This window comes from Amphibalanus amphitrite, unplaced genomic scaffold (assembly GCF_019059575.1).
Source record: "Amphibalanus amphitrite isolate SeventyFive unplaced genomic scaffold, NRLGWU_Aamphi_draft 000378F_arrow, whole genome shotgun sequence".
NCBI lineage: Eukaryota > Metazoa > Arthropoda > Thecostraca > Balanomorpha > Balanidae > Amphibalanus > Amphibalanus amphitrite.
Genome location: NW_024881872.1, coordinates 165,660 through 186,039, shown reverse-complemented (window position 1 = coordinate 186,039; position 20,380 = coordinate 165,660). Strand labels below are relative to the sequence as shown.

At 49.6% G+C, this 20,380-nt stretch overlaps 1 protein-coding gene and 2 non-coding genes across 3 annotated transcripts in view; all 3 read right to left on the bottom strand.

The window, feature by feature from the left end:
• LOC122389998 (epidermal growth factor receptor-like) overlaps positions 1-20,380 on the bottom strand; it is an 86,163-nt gene that overhangs the window by 45,749 nt on the left and 20,034 nt on the right. The window lies entirely within an intron of this gene.
• Trnav-cac lies at positions 9,120-9,192 on the bottom strand. Its single transcript has one exon. It is a non-coding gene; the product is annotated as a tRNA-Val (tRNA).
• Positions 9,739-9,810, bottom strand: Trnaa-cgc. Its single transcript has one exon. It is a non-coding gene; the product is annotated as a tRNA-Ala (tRNA).

Below are 20,380 nucleotides of genomic sequence, written 5' to 3'. Positions count from 1 at the left end.
TCGATCTATTCAATGGTACTTTCTTCGCATCAATCTCTTGAAAGATAGAAAATTGCATCAAACCATGTAATTTGTGAGGTATAGAGCCTCGCTGTTGCTACGTGCATTATGGATGCTGCGGGGACCAGTTCCCTGGTGCAAGTGAAGAACGCTATCTGCACGTGGCAAAAAAGCCTCGACCTGCATATTCATCTAGCAGCTGAGAGACGAGGGTTAAAAAAAGGGAACCAGTAGCATAACTCACAAATTATAGCATGTTATGGCATAAAATACAGTGTCATATTTTCGTTTCATCATAAAATGCGCCATTTATTTGTCTGAAGCGCGCCGTCGGTGCCTCAAAATGCGCCTCGGCTGACTGAAACCGGCAGTAATGGTCGCCACCATAAACGCCGTCGTAAACAACTGGCCAGTGACGTCACACCACTATACAAGCTTGATTGGGGATCTAAAAAGCGCCCGCTCCTTTACAGCTTTCATCTCGGAATAGGCGCCTTGTACATTATGCATGCCTACCTGGAAATCTAAAATGCATCTAGAGAACACATGAAACAGTATCGGCACATAAACGCGGATAATCTTCACTTGACGAATCTATAGCCGTAGCCAGGCAGACACCAGTGCAGCGGTGATATATCTTCTCCGATGTAGCTGTCATGAGCTGCAAGACGTCGTAAGTTTCCTGGGAACTCGCCACATCTATAGCTGCAACTCGTTTCGATCAATAGTTCAGCCACGCTGCACGCACCGAACACCGAGCAGTTGGCACCGGGCTGGCGGGCGCCCACCGCCGCACCGTCCAGCCCCTCTGGGTTTCCAGGTAAGTCGCAGCCCCTCGCTGGGCGCCGTCAGTTTCTCTGCTTTATGAAACGGCATCACCTCGGCGGCTCACTAAAATGGGTCCACCATTAGCATACAGAGTACCCCAAAGGCCATGCAAAAGCGCATACCAGTGCGCGTCGGGTGATGCCGGCGATACCTTGTAATTAACCACCGCTGGACACATTTAATTTAGCGGCCGTGTTTTATGAGCTGTAGCGGTGGCGTCCCTAAGATACGGACGGCCTGATGTACCGATGAGAAGTGGCGTTACGGTAATGAACGCCGTATAAGGCACGGGTAGATGTACTTTGCCACGGGCGGCTCATATTTCATAAAATTTGAACCCCTCTGTTCTGTCTCGACGTCATCTCGATTTCACGCTAACCCCTTCCGATGCAGTCCCATAGATCACACATTTCATGATGCAGGGCACCTGTTTTGAATTTAATGTTCAAACCACTAATTAACTTTATGCGGAGCTTTTAATTCCTATTCACACGAAAAGCGTCGGTAGTGTCTGTGTAACTCTGATTAGATGGCTAATTTCTGTCTTGCTCTATCCTCCCTCCCATGTCCCTCTCGCTATTCTCCGTCTGGCGTCGCATCCCTCTTCTTCTCCGCCCTTCTCCCCTGGGCTTCTCATCGCGTTTTCTCCTTACCCATCCCATTAGGGCTCAATAAAACACGTCACACCCGACGGCGGGCGCCGCCGGCCAGGCCGACCGCGCCGGATGTCTGCATAATGCGCCGGCGGTGCGCCGTGTCGGCGGCCGCGTGTGCAGCGCCACTGCAGGAGCTGCTGCAGCGCGCGGCGCCCTGCACCCGCCGGCCCCCGCGGAGGCCGCCCGTCCGACCGGCCGGCCGGCCGCGCCGCCATTTTGCCGCCTCCGAGATGCTGCTCGGGCCCCGCACGGCGGCTGGCCGGCCCTCAGCGGAACGGCCACTGCCAGCGGCGTCGGCACCAACGCCAGTGCCATGGCTGCCGCCGACCTGACTCGGCCCTGGAAATAAATACAGGCCAGATGTCGGCCTGAGTGCATATCGCGGCAATAAACCTGCTGGCCGCTATATCTCACAGCGGCGGCGGACGGCCGGGCGGCGTGGGGTCACCTGCCGAAAGAGGAAGATATGTGTCGCAGGTCGTGTTCTGAGCGGACAACATGGTCCCACCGAGCTCTGGAACCGAACAACACACAGCTACATGGCTCCGACAGGGGCGTTGTTGGTAGAGCCGCGCTGATGCGTTTCGGATTACCACTGCGAGCAATGGAAACGATGTGTTTTGCGAGCGGCATGTAAGTTATGTTTATTGTTTTCACTGGCTTCAGTATTAATGTTGCGACTCGCGAAATAGGTACGTTTACAACAGCTGACCATGTAGATTGTAGATCCAGCTCAGTGATTTTCATAGCATAATTTGACGGTCGATCTGGGAAGAAAGGGGTAAGTATAGTCGACTACAGAATGATGTTCCACTCCTCAGAAGCTATCAGTTGACCGGAGCGCTAAGTTGTGCCGTTTATCACGCATTAAGCGTGTCGATTGTGAGCATTGGGACAAAGCTATAATTTGTGAACTCAGCCCGTGTGATGCGGCACAGCCTACCACTCCAGGCAAATAATTGCCTGTGAAAAGTGGAGCATCATTCTGTAGTCGACTATGCATAGACACTAGCCCGAGCATGTAGCAGAAAGAGACGTAACGTCACCGACCCAGATATTGGAAGGGAGACAAAATTAAAAAGAGGTGGCCAAGCAAAGCACATTTAGGAATAAAAAGGCTAATGTGCTTGAAATGTATTTGGAATGGCTAACCAGAGCATTGGACGTCTTATATCCAGAATATTTATACACAAATTACATAATGTTCAAAAGCGTTTAACGGTTGCGTTTGAAACTTAAAGAATAAAAAGTTTAAAACGTTTTTATCAAATTTCGCATGATCTATCGCAAGCACACTAAATCTTTGACTATTGATTATGCTTTTCCTAGTCAAAAGTTGATGATATGAAACATTTTATCCACAACGGTAAACGGGATCGTTTCTTTCAGGACACGTACAAACGTGGCATTAATTCTGTTGAGGACCGTTCACTTTCCTTACATGACGATTTGGCAATATCACTTTTTTCTATCTCAGTTGTCATGGCATGACTCAGATCGATGTGAAATGTCAGCCAGAGATATTTTTGCCGGTGAGTCTCTATTTTCACAATTAAATGGACAAATTGAAGTGCGTTCAAATGGTGCCTTCATATATTGATCATCACCAATCACAGCACACTGCTTGTCTTTCGCGACTGTATTCTTACTGAGTCCACCACACACCATGTCTTTTTTTAGCTGGTCGTAAAAATAAACAGCTAGTCCTTCCAAGCTTGGTTGTTCTTCAATACCTTATAGAAGTCTGAAACAGCCAGGCGGGCTGCAACAGCTGCATACATGCTATTCGGACCTGCTTTTTATTCCCATGCTGGAATAATCGACTTTTGTTTTGCACACCTATGCGAAACAATATAACCCTTGTCCCTTTTTAACAATATTATATGCAATCTGCTTCATGGATGCCTTACGTGTGGTAGAGGAATCTTGGATGCATCGACTCAATGTAATCTACACATTGACTTTGCTCAATTTTAAATCAAATGATTCGAGTGCGCCCGATCACGGAAAACTGTACAGCATCTAACTCTTATGTTAATTGATGGACATCAGCCACGGTAACCAAGTGTGCATTTTACATGTAGGTAGGTATTGAACACAACTTATTCCACTCGTCCACTAAGTAGTAAGAAAATTGACGGAGACGTGACCAGACCATGTGGAACAAGTGTGTGCCTACTTTCCCTTCATGCGACTTGCGAGACGAGCAAGCTTATTGCAGATGCTGTTTTACAAAGATGGATGAGCTGGCGCATACAAGAGCAGGCGAACATCAAAACCATCTCCAGAGCGATAATCGGCTCTTACCAAGCTAGTCTTTGCTGTACGCAGATGCCACGGGTACGAAAAACGGCATACCTTAGCAGTACACCAGGTGTCCCATGCCTCAGCCCAGCCTGCTTTCACCGCCCGACTCGCTCCGCAGCAGGTTCAGCGGGCTGGCCACGGTGCACCGCGTGTACACGCGAGTCTATGACCCTCGGAGGAATTCCGATCTCATCCGAAGGATCACGGAGGCGAACAGCAGAATATTGATCGGGCGCTGTGTTCAACATGCGCGAACAAAGGGCGAACGCAGATCGCCGCGCTCTATCAAAGGCAGACATGAAATTGAAACGGTTTCAGCCGCTACCGACGGCGGTGTTCGAAACTGTTGACGGTGCGTCTCGCCGCTCCGCTTTGTCGCGAGTGTGCTGGAGCGGCAAGAGACGAGGACGACTGGGGCGGCCGCGGTGACCGTTTGTTAATTATTCCTCTGGCCGGACTGGTCGACGGACGGACGGTCGGACGCGCTGCATTCCTCTGGTAACGAGCGGATTCCTCAGCAGGCTGGGTCAGAGGTCGAGAGACGCGTGACGGCGCCGGCCGCTCGCCAGACTGTCCCTGTCGAAAGCAGCGCGCCCCTCGGTTTGTCCCGCTTTCAGACCATCGCAAAACCTGCCGCACAGCCGCCGCGCCGGCGCACCCTATGATCAAACCTTGACGGCGGCGAGAGGAGATCTCTCTGCTCCAGAGCAGCCACGAGTGATTGTGACGGAAGATCAGGGCGTCAGACGGTCTGCGTGGACAAAGAGCGACCCGCAGCCTCCACGGCGCACCATCTCCGTCCCACCGCATCTCGTAGCGCCCATCAGGAAGCGTCGTTACCGGCGCTCGTCGACGCGTGATTTATCTAATAATCTGATTCGTCTGATGGTTCTGTAATGGCCGAGGAAATGAGGAGGTGGAGTCCCACTGGGCGCCGGCGCGGCGTCCCGGCCGTCCCGTGATAGATAGCGCGCTGAGTCTGATATCAGCCTGTCGGACGCATCACGCCCGCTGGAGGCGGCGCCCCGGGCGCCCAGTGAGTGTCGAGAGGCGCCCCGGGGGCGTCCGAGGTGGCCGCCGGTGTCAGGAGGACGCCCACAGAGAGTAGGCCAGCTCCGGACATAGCTGTCCGACATGGAGTGAAGAGTTATGGGGAGCACAATTATCGAACAAAGGAGCCGAACCGGGTCCTGTTGTGGAAGGTTCGGAGTAAAAGGTGGAGGGTATTGGCCAATTCTTGTAATGTGTCGTCGTTTTTACATATCCCCGATAAGTCAAAATTTGATTTTTGTTCCTGTTGAATGAACAAGCGGGTATTCATGAATTACATAAATGGAAAATAACATTTTCAAAGTTCCAAAGAGTTATCATATTCCGCTGCACTGTCGGAAAACACTTGGTTCGGTTCAAACCTTCAATAAATGAGCTGCATCATATCGTGCAAAATGCATAAGTTGCTTCCATGTGCCGTCAAATTATCGTTGCCAAGTTGACAGTTGAATAATATGCCAACGATAAGGCATTAGCACAGAAACGTTACGCCCATCTGTGCCAGACTCCAACTTCAACATTGTATTTTGCTAGCTCACCTGACCTCTGAAACAGGGTTGTATACCAATCAAGTCGATTGAATTGATTGATTTGATTCAACGCGCATTTTGAGTTGATTGGATTGAGTCGATTGACTTTTCGAGATGACTGGTTGACTGACTCGTTTGACTTTAGCGACTGGTTGACTGATTTGATTCCCGAAAATTAGAGTGACTCGTATGATTGAGTCGATTGAATGGAAAGTTTAAATAAGTTTTAGTTGACGAAAAATAATGACACCAATTGATGACATCAAAGATCACAAAACTACACTGAAAACTGCTTGTCATCACAACTGCAATATGGGGTAGATGGCCAAATAAAGAACAGGGCCTAAACATGAACAGCCAACTTTGACTTTCAACTGCAATAACTGCTCCAATCCTGTGATAGAACCTGGCCATGGATGAGATAATACCTGGCGATGCACCTACCTACCTTTCTGCACTCAGCAGGAAACTTTTTTTTTAATCCAGATGATAAAGTGCAAGGCCCTATATACTAATAAAGTGTGATTAATTAATAATTCACATCTCCACATCTCCTCAGAAACAACCCACTGAACTCTATAAATATCTGAAACCCCTACAAAAATAACTGAAACAAAAGCGTCGTTTTCGTCTCGCTAATTACGTTTACGTAAATTAATAGCTAATTTGCTGCATTGTTTAATTTGCAGCAGAACGTTTGTTGATCCTTTTCTCCTGAGAGCCTAAGCATAACATATTTAATATATTTCATTTTCCCTAAAATATTTTACCGAATATTATTAAGTGGTTTTATTTCAAATGAAATAATAATTAAAACGAAATTGGTGTTGTACAACCGATTTATTTTATGATGATCTACCAAACTACATGATAACCAATGACGTCATCTTACCAAAAAATCAAAAGACGTAGAATAAGGATTTATAAAAGCTTAGCATACTTATCGGCAAAACGTTTTCTTTGTTTTTTTTTTTTTTTCGCAGTCGCAGCTTGGTCGCACCGTGCCGTTTTCGGGTTTTAATTTTCCTTGTACCTACTTCCTTTGCCTTTAACTTATCCTGTGGTTCCAGAGTCCCTGTCCTTTCCATTTCCTTTTAAATATATTTTAATGCTCATCCCTATCCCCCAGTCCTAACAGTTTCAAATTGTATTGCAATAAAATGTTTTGAATTCTTCACATATAACCTATCTACCTTCGTTGGTACTGTTGGTAGCCAGTGACACATCTAGGCAGGTAAGTAGGTACCTACCTGCTTTCCTGCTGTCTTCATAAAGCATACCTAATGAAGTTGTCAAATTTGTAGCACATTTTTACCACTTTCATATGGTGTCAGTGTGGCATGAAACCTAGCTAGGTTCATTTATATGTTCAGGGTTCAATTCAGAAGAGCTCCGCATAACTCACATAAGAGACAGACGGGGGCTTTACATGAGGTAGATGGCCTGATGACTTAGCTGGAATATGGCCAAAATTAAATTGACAACTTTTAGGTGAAAGGTGGTGATTTGGGTTAAGGGGCGTTTGTTGAAGTCAACTACTGGGTTATTTTGCACCCATTAAATGAAACTTCTGCTCCAATTCTACCCATTGAACCTCAATATCATGATCCACCTGTCCGTCACTAGGTATCCTTCCTTATTACATAGAAACTTTGAATGGCATGGCAATTTATAATTTTAAATGACAATATTTTTATGTTTCTTCTGTAGGTAGGTAGGTAGGTAGGTAGGTAGGTAGGTAGGTAGGTACACCAGACTGCTATGGACACTTTTCCAAGTTGGTGGGGCAAAAAACCTAATGTATATCTTGGTTTGAGTCGTTTGATTGAGTTGATTGATTCCTTTCATTGTCGCGTTTGAGTCGATTGAATCAATTCCCGAAAACTGCTCTGACTTGATTGATTTGATTGGTTTCCCAAATTTGTCGTGATTGAATTGATTGCTATTGATTGAGTCGTATACAACCCTGCTCTGAAAAAAAATGTTTAACGTCCCTTCTTTTTTATTCGGCTGCCTCTGGGGACTGCATTTCCGATCACTGATAAGTGATAGACTGTGCCGCACGGCACGCAAGAACTGCGGTGCAGTCTACCAAGTACCCAGGATTTTTTCACACGCAGGCTGAATGTGGAACGAGTGTTTGTTGAGATTGCGGTCTTAGAAGGCTTAGCACCAAGCATATCCGGGTGACGCCAGCTTGGACCTCAATACATGAAGTCAAACACAGCTAAAAGTACTCCAGCGTGGGAGGCTTTTACTGTCAAGAGGTTTGTGAAAAAGACTTCGATTTTTTTCTCAGCTGACAGCAGGGGCTTCGCCACGGTCCCAGAATAGGAGGGGAGGGGGATGATCCAGCCCGAGAGTTCACACTTCACACCCTTATACATAAGGCGGCATTAAGGAAGTCAAATTATCGGAGCGTGCGGACCCCCGCGACCCCAACGGTGGCGGAGCCCCCGGCTGGCAGTCGTAAGGCATGATATTCTCAAGCCCTCTAGTGCTATAGCAGTAAAGAAAAAGATGAGCAGAGTTCTAGCTTCCATTACCTAGATTTCGCCACTTCTCATTACAAACTGGCTATCCAAAGATCTGCACCATACCTATAAAGCATATAAAATTTGAATTTATTTGTTCCACATAAAATTTATTTACTTGGCAATTAGGTATGAGCAGTAGGAGGCAGGACCTAACAGCCAGCATTATAATCTGCATCGCAGGCCATTAAAATATACTGGAATTCTAATGAAGGGGAGGAGCATGTTAATCATAAACGCATCTAAATATCGCATATCATTTATTCTGCAGGTCACATGAGTAATGTGGCAACAAAAGACACTTGCTAACAAAGCTAATGAAGTCAAGAAGTTATGAAAGAATTCTGATAATCATCAAATTACCATGCACCAGCCACCAGCACGCTTGCACTGGTAGATCAAGAAAAGTGGCTTGAGACGCAACGGGGGCACGCTCCTCGAAAAGGTTCTCCATTACAAAAAAAAAAACTTCCTGGATTTCGCTTCCTTGTGCATTGCTGTGTGCTTTAATCCAAACTGTCCCAATAAAGGTGTGATGCAAGAATGTTAGCTCTCTAATAGCATTGACAAACGCAATAGCCGGTGCGCCCCAGCACTGATCCATGATACACCCAAGAAATTCGCTGCCGTTTTGTTTCCGTTTTCTCCGACCCTCTTTTATCGAGCAGACTAATTAGAGCGCTTCCGGGCGATATATGTCGGGCCCTTCAGAGCGCGATTGCCATTTGTGTCGGTAATGATCGATTCTCCGGCCCACTGTGCGCTGATGGGAGTCCGACATGGCACCGGCCGCGCCGGGTCAGGTCAGGTCAACCGATCACAAACCGCACGGGTCAGCTCATAGGTCACCCATATCGGGGTCGTAGGAACTGTGCTCTTTTCCGCCACCTCGACTCCGGAAGGCCCCGCCCGTGAACCCGACATTCCATTCTGATGAAACCGCAGCTATGGAGAGCGGACTGAGGTAGGTTGAGTCACAAGTACTCGTAATTATTCTATTCTGAAGGCCGGATGGGTCAGTGTCAGGACAGAATCGGTTTTGAGTTTCTGGGGAAAATCGAAAATTGAGATGGACCCTTGTGGGACAAAAGGGGAGAGTAGGTCGGTCCGTCTTGAATCGTGTAAACCCAACACAACGGTTATGCTCTCTTACTCCAACTAAGCGAATGGATCACGATAGGACAACATGACGTCCCGTGACCGGTCAAAAGGCGTGTTCCCGCCCGGGATCGAACCGGGGACCTTCCGCGTGTGAAGCGGACGTGATAACCACTACACTACGGAAACGCACTACGTGAGCTGTGAGTGACTTTGCGGCCAAATTCACTTAGTAAAATAAACTCGACATAACACACTAGACAGCATATTCCAGTTACGGCTTCATTGATTAACAAAAACAAACTATCCAAGGTCTTTGCAAGGGAACATCTCCGAAATCATACGTTTCCCGTTTGGTAAAGCAAAACAGGAGATCTCCAACTGCTGCTATTTTTCAGCCCAAAGGCCAATTGCGGCTTGTGCGGCATCTTTCAGTGCTTCAAAAGACTCGAGTCACCGCAGGCTTGACTCAGCCTTGGGTTGCCATGGTTTGCCCGCGGGACTGGGCAGCAGCGCACCGTCCTGGCTCGCCAGGGACGTCTTGTCGACCTTGGGCGCGCCGGGCAGCTGGCGTAAATATTCCCGGCGGTGGAGAGTCGAACAACACCGTCTCCGCGCAGAGAAGGGTGGAAAAAGAGCAACATAAGTACCTTTATAGTATCTCGATTCTCGAAGGTTGTGGATGGGGTTTTCAAGAGTTTTCTTTTTGGAAAACGCAGACGTAAGAAACTGTGCTGGAGGTGCCGGGGTTTGAACCCGGGGCCTCTCACATGCGAAGCGAGCGCTCTACCACTGAGCTACACCCCCATGAGACCCTCCGAAACGAGGAATGAATCTGGGGGGGGGGGTGTTTGAGGCAAATGCCTGCCCCCACAGCGACCGAAATTGACGAAAATTTGTGGTTTTTCGAGAATAAAATTAAAACTTATATCATGAAACGTTTGCTTTACACCGCACAACATTGCGTAAGGAATCAAAATCCCCACAGGTGTTTTTGGAACTTGGAAATGGAAAGACCCTTTTGGGGTTCTCCAAATTCGACCCCAGCGTTCAAGACCGCGTTTCTGGATCCGCCAGTGAATGTCCGAAGCGAATATCTGTAACAACCTTAAAATATACGGTGTACCTATTTCACTGAATGTTCAAAGCCATGGCTCACTATAGAATTTAAAACAATACCTAGGTACCTATTAATAATTCCTAGGTACTTACCTATCTACGAGTACGACACACCTGAAAATGTAGGAATTAAGTGTACAACTTAGGTACTTTTAGCGTACGTACAAGTCTTTTGACTGGGAAAACAGGCATTAATTTCATCAGGACTGAATTATTTTCCATGAACGGATGTTTCTAGCATCCCCAAACCTATAACAATGAACACTGGCTTGAATGGTTACAGTGTAGGTAGGCATTTCGCGTCGCTGGCAGGCCATCGCCCGACCAATCGGAGGAAAGTCACGCGGAACTATGAACCACGCTAAATCAGTTATCACCGACAACCGAGTACCGAACGGTAAAAATTTACCAGGAAACGTCAAACGATCACAGGGCCTTCGAGCGACACAAATGTCCGCAGTGTATATCGCATTTTCGCCCGACCTTATCCGAAACGGGTGTTTATCTCGGCGATTTCACAGGTAGGAACGTTTATTTACGACTCGGTGTGGCGTTTATTTGGTTTATATCGATGTACTGCCGGTTGGCCACTTAGGCGGAGTTTATACCGTCCGTTACCAGAGAGAAAATGTTCGAAAAACAGGTGCTGCCTCCGAGCCGAAGGTCAACCACTGACGTGCCGACAATCAGGTTGTTTAGACGTTGTTATCTTTGAGAAACAAGAAAGGTTTACCCGAGGCCATTGTTATGACTTGTGCGCACTTTGTATCTACCTGAGACGGACCCTGTGAGAGGGAGCGGGCAGGTAGGGAGGGGAGGGGAGTGGCGAGAATCAGCCATCGACAAACAAGCTCCAGGGACTCGAGCGCACGTCGCACGTGACCACTGTAGCGTCACGCCAGGCCGTGTCACGTGACAGGCGTCACGTCACGCCGCGTTGACACCATCTGCCGGCATCGCCGGGTCTCGTATTGACTACGAATCACAGCCGTCGACTCCACACTCATCCGTATTAACCACAGCTGCCATAGAACTGAATGCAGCGGACGGCCGTGCTGAGAGGCTCCGAAACTGCTGCATCGCTGCAGCTGCCGCGTCGTGTCTGTGGCGTCCGCCGCGGTCGGAGAGGACGACGGTGCGGGCCTCTGGTCGGTGAGAGACCCGCGGCCGGCCGATGCGGCATTCCTACCCTCTGCTGTGGCCAGACGCCCGGGGAGTCGCCCCGGGCCGGCGTAATGGCCGGTCGGCCAGCCAGCCACCGCGCCCGACCGGCCGGCCGACCAGCGTCGGCTGCCGAGCAGCACCGCCCTCCGCAGGCAAGGTCGGTACAGAGGTCGGAGCGGGGCGGCACCGAACTGAGCTGACCGGCCGGGCTCGGCCGCCCCCACCCCCGCCTCTGCCGCCGCCGCCGCGGCTTTCATGAATGAAACGTCCGTGCGTCGGCAGGCCGGGCCGGCCGGCCGGCCGGCGCGTCGGTCAGTGACCCGTCCCCAGGCCACGGCCCGGGTGGCGCCATCTGTTAGCCGCAGGACGCATCGTTCCATGCAGTCTCTTCCATCATCTGAAGGAAAATGGAGAGCGCAGCTTGGAAAACCAACTACTTGACTGAAATCAGGGTAATAAATATCGGAACGGTCCAGCCTCAATCTGTTGCCGCCGAGTTAACGGTGCAGCTCTAGATGAACGAGCTGAACTCGACTTTAGGGTCGGTTTGGGTACGGATTGGTGATGGAAGTGGGAAAAACTTGTCACAAGACAAGGATTGTGCAACAAGTGACATTTGAAAACTGCATGTGCAAGATTGACTGAAGTGTCTCAGGGTTCATCTGGGATTCCATGGCTCTGGCTATCCTTTCTCATCCTTGTGAGGTCGTCTGACGCCGTGGGCCGTTCATTTGGGAGCCCTTTGTTTGTTTCCGTGTGTGCAGGCTGGGTCGCGCGCTGGCCGGGGGCGGTGGCATGCCTGGCCACTCCCTGTGTCCCGGGGCCGGCCGGCGGGCGGCGGCGGGGCCCGAGGGGCGGCCGGCCGGCGCCGCCGCCCGTACCGCACCGCGCCGCTCAGGAATCTGCCCTTCTAACGGGCGGCGCGCACGAGTCGGGTCGGCCCGGCCCGGCGCTCGTGCTGTCCGAGTTGTGCCCGCGGCCGGGCCGCAGTAACCCACCCGAGCTGGCGCCGAAACGGCCGCCCCGGGCCCGGCCGACCGACCCACGACCAGAGCAGTCGCGCCCGCTGATGGTCATTGTGCAGCTTCACGAAACGGGAACACACCCGACAGCATACCGATTCGGGAAGACCCACAGGCCAGTGCTGTTCATATTCATGGTGCGGCCTGCATATCGGTATAGCCATGCAATGTTTTTGGAAAGGAGGGAAGAGTTGAAATAACATAAGTAAATAGACGCGCCTCCGAACCAGATCAGAGAGAATCCATTATTGCAGAAAGGTGAACAGACCCGCGGTGCAACTACCTCACCCTTCCAAAAAAGGAACATGACACATGCATCCCATATTCTGTGTGATGCGAGAAATCAGACATGGTGACTCATAGACAGCTCAGAGCGGACATATTCTAAGAGCAGCTCTCACTTCCGGTCTCTTCTCTCCATCCCCCTCCACCCCTGTCGTCCTCCATTCCCAGTTCGTCAGGACAGCTGGCTTACCAAACCACAGCTCCTCACAGGGCATCTCACACCACCCGAGTCCTCACAAAAGCTCGTCAAACGAACACATCCGGACAGGCGACCAGCAGGCGCTTTGTGGCCGCCAAAGGCCCAATCAGGCCCACCGGGCCCGCTATCTGCGCTGAGGGTGGTTTGATGCGAGCGTGACGGGTCGGGGAGAGAGGACAGGACGCGTCGGTCGGTGGAAAGACAGGAGCTACACGAAGGAAGGGACCGACGGCGGCATCCTGTTTGTTAGTTGGTAATGTGTGTAGACAACAGTGGACGACTATGAATGGAATGGCCGTTAGTTGGTGGGAAGCGCTCCGAGTTTAATGGACGGGCCACTCGAGAAGGGAGAAGGGAATGGGATTAAACCGTCACGTCTTTAACTGTTTTGTTTGGCATGCGCTTTGAAGTGAGCCCGTAAAAGCCATTCTTGAGAAAGAAACACTCCCATAGGCACATCATGACTGAACGGGAGACTTTGTCGTTCAGATGGAAACAGATCCGAACCCTTAATGTGCAATGTTGCATCCCGCGTTAAGCACCTTGCTGGTATAAAAAAGTCTTGCGACATAATCATCCAGCATCATTAGAATATACAAGGTATTGGTCCATCAAAATATTTCATACCCAGCACAGCCAGACGCAGTTATCACGCCGACACCAGTGCGGGTCGGTTCACACCGGTACTGGAACGAGTTTGGCGTACACACCTCCTCTGCAGGGTCACGCCTCGCTTCCTGTCGTGGCATCCCGCCCGCCTGATGCTGCCTTGTGCGTGAGGCGCGTGCTGTCGCTGTGCGCACGTCACGCGAGGCCTCGTCCCCGAACTGCACACGACGAAAACTTCCGGTAGCGGCCATCAACACCGCAAGAGACTGTTTGTAGCCAGCAAGGGTAATCTTGGGGCCTTCATGCGAGCGAAGGTGGAAACCGAGCATTCATTGAACTCCAACCACAAGCATACGAGGAAACAATTTTAATTGCGTTATGCTATGTAAGGCCTGTAAAAATACACACACTTTCAGTATGATAAGGGTTTCCGCCTATAAAGCAAAAGCGTTAGTTTGGCGCGCTTATCAGTGGATAGAGCTATTTCCCTCTCTGCCTAGAGACAGCAAAGATAAGGCACAGTGATGATAACTATAGAGAGAAAGGCTAATAGCGTTGCTTTAATATTAGCCCTCAAGCCAGTTACAAGCAAAACTTAGATCTCAAAAACGTTGGACATTCGTTAATTGTGCAAAAATTTATTTAAGTTTTAAGACAACTAAATATCACACGAAACCACACCATTTACGACATTCGTGTCTATAAAACATTCGCATTTTCCCCTCCGGGGGTTTTCCTCGCGGTCTTTCCGGGAACCGATTGATTGTCCTTTAACTAGGCTGTATTCACGTCCGCCTTGAGGCCCGCCTGGAGCGACTCTGCCAGGCCACCGCGTGCTGGCGCCTGACGACTTTTCTGGTCTTGTTATTCGCCGACTGACCGCTTGCGGCGCCTCACGAATTTAAAATTGCGAGTTTTTATCCTGGCACACTCGGCGACAGAATGAAATGCGAAACAGAAAGAAACAATTATCGGGGCGCCATCGTAAGAAGATTAGATAAGGATAGTGGAGCACCGCAGGCCTGCGGGGCCACCGGGGGCAATTCTGGCGCCTTGCGCCGCGCCGCGACTGTCGCATTGGTGACGTAACGACATCACATTGATCTGCCGCGCACGCAAATGGTCAGATTGCATCAGCACAAGGTAAAGACATTGGCAATTTATCTACCGGACAATGCTGTTTGTGGTGTCAGTGACAAAAATTATGGAACTACCATGACGTGCCAAGCGCAATTTGTCCGTGTTCATTTTTATCTAATTTAGCCTGATAAGCACAACCGGGGATTTAATAGATACTAAACAGCTAGACTTAGCTTAAACAAAAAAAGCTATCACTTTTCTACCGGCAGTTCCAGAAGAATCTCCAAAAAATATATAATTTGCAAAACTACTCAGCTAGCATTTACTTTAGTCTTGTCGTGCATATTTAAACAATCTTTTGTTCATAAACAATTACGGTAACACGGGGCAAAATGCACCAGATAAGCGACAAACGGTCTGGTACAATAATGGTTTGTGGGAGCCTTCATAAGTATTCCGTATAGTCAATTCATAGTCAATTCATTCACAGACATCACATTCGGATATTAAGCATTCTTATTCGCATGATAAGTACGCCAAAACCTGTTTTTACAACACAGTGCAAAAAGGGCTTTGCCCGCACCGCGGGCTAAAATGCGTATAAGAGAACTCTTTTTCACTTTTAAAGTATACGCCCCAAAGAGGACTCCTATAAACGTTTTAAATGTTGGACCTTCCTGTTTATCCCGAAAAGCTCAATGTTAGTGAAAACATTAATGTTCAGTGTTTTGTTGACGTTCTACGTAAAAACGGCAGCATAGAAATGCCCAGGATAAAAATCATAATACCGATTATCATTATCGGTGATGAAGCCACACCAATTTGCCGAGATCTGTTGGATTCGAGAAAAGTAGTTATTCGAGTAAAGCATGTAAGGATATTCCAGCATAGTTTTACCCCCGCCGTGTATCGTCGTTCATTGACCCTGACCTAGAGTTGCGTAGCTATGCTGCCGAACACGGCTGAGAAAAAAGCTAGTTCGATGTTTGAATGGACGGATTGACAGAGACGGAGCCCACGATTTGCGGGGATTGTTGCGCGACTCAAACGGTCCGATCGGACGATTCCGGCTAACAGGAGAATTTGGATATTATTGACATGCCTTTTCAAAAAAGAAGAGTGGGTGGATGCAGTTGTAAACGTCGACTGTCGGCACCGTGACCTCCAGGACCTATCGAAATGTTCGGTGCCTATTTAGGTACCTATTAGCCGTTTTCACGATGGCCATCTGGTACACATTTGGTGCGCATTTGGTGCAGATCAGGTGCAGATTTGGTCAAATCAGGTTCAGTGTGTCTCTTAGTAGCTATCAGCTAGGGTTGCACTATTTGCTTAGCACTATTTTGCACCATTGCCTATAGGTATGCCTGCTTTGTCATATTAGGTATCAGAGAGTATCATCGATTAAAACACTGAAATAAATTCATAAAATAAAAATATTTGCTGTAAAAGAGATTAGGTGCAGATTTGGTCAAATCAGGTGCACTCGTCGGATAGCCCGTCGTGAAAACGGCTAGTGTCTACTGGCTACTGCCCATTGCCCATTGCCCGAGTGATGAGCTCAAACACCATCTGCCGCCACCTGGCGGCCCATTTCAAAAGCTATGGTAGCGCCATCGCCCACCAGACGGCAGGACCTGGCGGCCCACCCTCGAGCTCAGAGTAGCCAGACGTAGATGTCGCTAGCTACTGGGGTCTTGTGGCAGGTGGCCGGTGCTCAACGAAGCGGCAAAAGGGCCTCGCACTAACGCGAAACTTCCAAAGGCGGCGGCGACTTGTTGTCTGTTGACGGCGTCGGCGGCTCCTGAGACGCAGTGGGAGTCGTTTGAGGGAGGGGAGGGGGGAGCGGGTGAACGCTCTCCAAAAGAGACCGGCCAAGGGGAACACGACTGAATAGCCTGGTCCGTGGTATGCCGCACAGAGCTCAGTGTTATAAAAATAGAGGTGATTTAGGACCTGTCACTTCTTTAGAAATAAAACCGAAGTAGCTGTGAGTGTGAGGTACCTCTAGGGAAAATGTAGTGAAATGGGCCCTATAGCATAAACGATACCTACCGTACGTGTCATTAAAATGAGCATTTAACAATAAAAACGCCTCGTTGCAGACGGTGCGACCTTCCGTTAAACGCTTTTAACCGAGTCGTCGAGTCACGGATGGTCCCAAAATAGCCACACGCCATGTGTCGCTCCCCATCCAGCGGCTGGTGCGCAGGACGGAGGTTCCACCGCCCACCGTCCGGGTCATGTCCCCTGCGCGCACTCTCCGAGACGGCTGCCTAATTGTTGCAGCCGGACGCCATTGCACATTAAAACGAGCGTCACGAGGCCGAGCGCACGTGACGCCGACAAACCGGGCCGCTTTGCATGAGACAAAGCTCCGCGGAGGTCCGGGCCGTCCACCGCGCGGCGGGCCGCCCTCGAGCGTGCAAACCGACAGCCCAAAACGCAGCTGGGGACAAACAAAACACGACTAACCAAACATGGCGTCTGGACGGGCTCGGTCGGCGGGGCGCTCAGTGGGTATCCATAACACCAGATGATGAGCAGTGTTTGGTGACAGATACCAGCTGGTGGGGCCGACCACTACGCTACGGGGACCGGCCGTGTGTGGGGCGCGGGTTACGACCGTACCCGAGCGCCCCCACCGCAAGAACGGCTAGTGGAGGTCGCTCGAACGACTGCGGTCACATGTCGTCAACACAGAGGTGACGAGTTGGGATCAGTAAGATGCTGCTATTCTGATGACTCAGGTGTTGCCGATGACAAGAGAAGCTCGCGGTCAAAGTTTGCATAGACCGGGTGCTGCTGTGAATTTTATGCAGTTTGCGGTGGATACCTCGGTCGGTACTTGATGTATAAATCTTGTTAACAACATTGCACCTTGCATTGTTGTTGCATGCCAAACTGATGCCACCGATGCATTTGAATTGCCCGTCTAGTGACTCTTCCATGTTACGTAACTGGGAAGGACATGCAAAAACGCTCAAACATAGCCGCGTATCGTTATTCGATCCATCCCTGCCCTTCCTCCTTCAATGCTTCCCAGCGTTTATCCATCCATAAACACCACACGCATTACACGAGTGACATGCGGCCAAGCCACCGCTCAGCTGTCCTCAGCGGGCGCTCCGACGTTTCTCACACAGGCCCCGGTGCCTCCGGGTGACCTATCACGTGTGCTGGGGCCTTGGGGCGGTCACACGCTAGCGGCCAACCGGAAACCGGCGACTCCGCGGCGGCGGTGGCGGCGGCGGTGGCGGCGGCGGCGGCGGCGAAGACGGCGGGTCGGGGGCGACCGGCAGGTGGGGACTCTGGGGAGGTATGGGGAAACAGGTGGGGAGGGGAGCGAGCGGAAAGGATGCGGAGTGGACGTTGGGGTAGGGTCTGTGAGTAAGGGGCTGACCAAGGGCAAGGACTGCTACAGGGGTGTCACTGGGACAAAGACTAGATCCCGAAAGCCTTCAAATCGTTACATTTTGAGACATTAAAATACTTCGTGGCAATCCCGCCCCTAAAAGCGACAGAATAGGCGTTTCTAAAAAATAAAATGGTCACGAAAAAGAGAGTTGGTATTGTTGAGTAGAAATAAAGACTAGAAACGCACGAAAAATCGGCACCGCTTCGTGAATGAACGTGGCATTTCTGCAACTGAAACGGTGCCCAGTATAGGTAATACCTACCCCACGTTTTGTCAATAAACGATGCTATTTTTAATGTTTTCCAAGTACCCAAGACGTGGAAGGGAATGAAATCGTAAGTTTATGTTCTCATGACTGTCGAATTTCTTGACTAACGGATGACAGGCTCCTTCCTTTGAAATAAGCGGACGTGGGAGTGATAAAGCGTGTGAATTTCGGCAATTGTTGCCGGTCGACCGCCCGATATGCACGGAATGAGTCACTGAGTTCGGGGAGCCAAGCTCGGTCGCACCTCGAACCAACTGAACAGCAGGTGGACTATCACAGCTATGCGAAACAACGACACCATGCGTCAGCACTGCCTGGGGCGTTAGTCATTTGGTGCTGGCTGTCCGTTCAAAGCCGGTAGTCAACAGTCAGCAATGAAGGTATGCACGACTCACGCAGGGTACCGCGGTCTGGCGCGATATGCTCTGTTCGTCTGTTCGGACTGACAGCGGAGGGGACGGGAGCATTGAGGCAGAGGAGGGGAGAGCAGGGGCAGAGGAGGGGAGCAGGGGCAGAGTACTGGGAGGAGGACAGAGTGACGGGAAGGAGCCCGGTGAGCAGCGTGGGAGAGTTAGTCACAGATCAAGGCTGCGGCCGTGGTCCGTGACGGCACCGTCTCTAATGGGGAGGTCGACATCCCGACCTTGACTGCTGCAGCTCAGGACGGCGGCGGGTTGAACATCATGGACAGAACCCCTTCTGTGTCCCCCGTGTCAGAGTCACTTCACCCGTCTTTTGTCCGTCAAAAGAAAATATTTTAGATAGAATGAATCTTGCCATAAACTAGAAGCTTATCAGCTCAGCTTGCCATATTGAACCAAAGATATCAAGATTCAACGTCGATAAGAGACGAATCGAACTTAAGTTGAGTTAGACTTCAATCTGAATCACATCATTGAAAACAATGGCGCATTGTAGACCTTGCAGCCCACAAATTCCAGTTAATCAGCAAACATAAAGGGTTTTTGATTTACGTGTTTCAGGCTGCGTAGCTCGTAGCTGTACCTAAGTATATGGAGGTCTAGACAAGAAGTTAGTTACCATCTAAGGTATCTATAATTGCTGCAGTGACACAGTACCTATACTCACACCGTCTACTTCAATACAGCAATATATTGTCTAGTACTCTAGGTCAAAAGTCATGAAAATGGAGCAGCTAAGAAACAGCCAACTAAAAAAAAAACGGATTAATTCAAACGTTTAGTTCGACATTTAGTCAGTGACAAGGGTTCATCAAACATTCCAGCAAAAAGAGTCCTTTCAAGCATCCTCCGTAAAGTGTCTTTTCCTGAGCTTCTAAACTAAACCAGCAAACCACAAAAACGTTTCAGCTGTAAACAAGCTGAAGACGAGCGTGCGAAAGGAGCTCAACGGTTTGTTTGTGTTTCTGTCAGCAGGACACATCTCAATCTGGATGAGATTAACTACTTCTATTCTGCCTTCTGGCTACGGACAGCTTGCGTAAATAAGAAAACACGTTTATTTTAGTTGTGCTATTGGTGCCGTTTAATTTTAATGTTTCTTACCACTTAACAAATGCTAAAAATGCAATGCAGCACACGCCGTTAGGTACCTATGTTCCATGTCGCAACTGTACCACTGCAAAAATAAAAATGATAAATGTATTCTGTTACTTTACTTATACAAACAATAACATGGTTTTATGCCACTTCCTTTTGACACCTCCGTTTGTAGATCATTCACCCGCCTCTACACGGTATTCGTAACGAATCAGAAACAGTGGGTGGGAAAGGCATGATGTTTTACACGGATAACTGGCGTTCCCAGTCTGTTTATTAGCGAAACATGGGAACTGTGCGGTCACCCGCCAGCCAACAGCCGACGAGGAACTGCGCACCAACGGTGAACTTTGTGGGAGAACGGACTACCATCGCAGCCTCATTGGCGAAACAGGTGCTGGCGTGAGGTCAAGTCGCTAACAAACACGCAGAGAAAGGTCGAAGTCATCGAGCAAAGAATTTGCAAGAAGGAAATATGGTTCAAGTTCTCCTCGGGAAGACAGTGAAATAACCCGATTCATCCAAATACATTCTCCTGTTCAGTTCCGCGTTCATCTTCCTCATTTCACAAACTTGACGGTCACCCATAGTAGTACGGTGTGCCCGCCAGATTCATGGTTGGATAGTCACCGATCTAACAGCAAGTGTCTTCCAATGCTAGACTCCTCACATGCCCGGTCACAACGTCCTTTC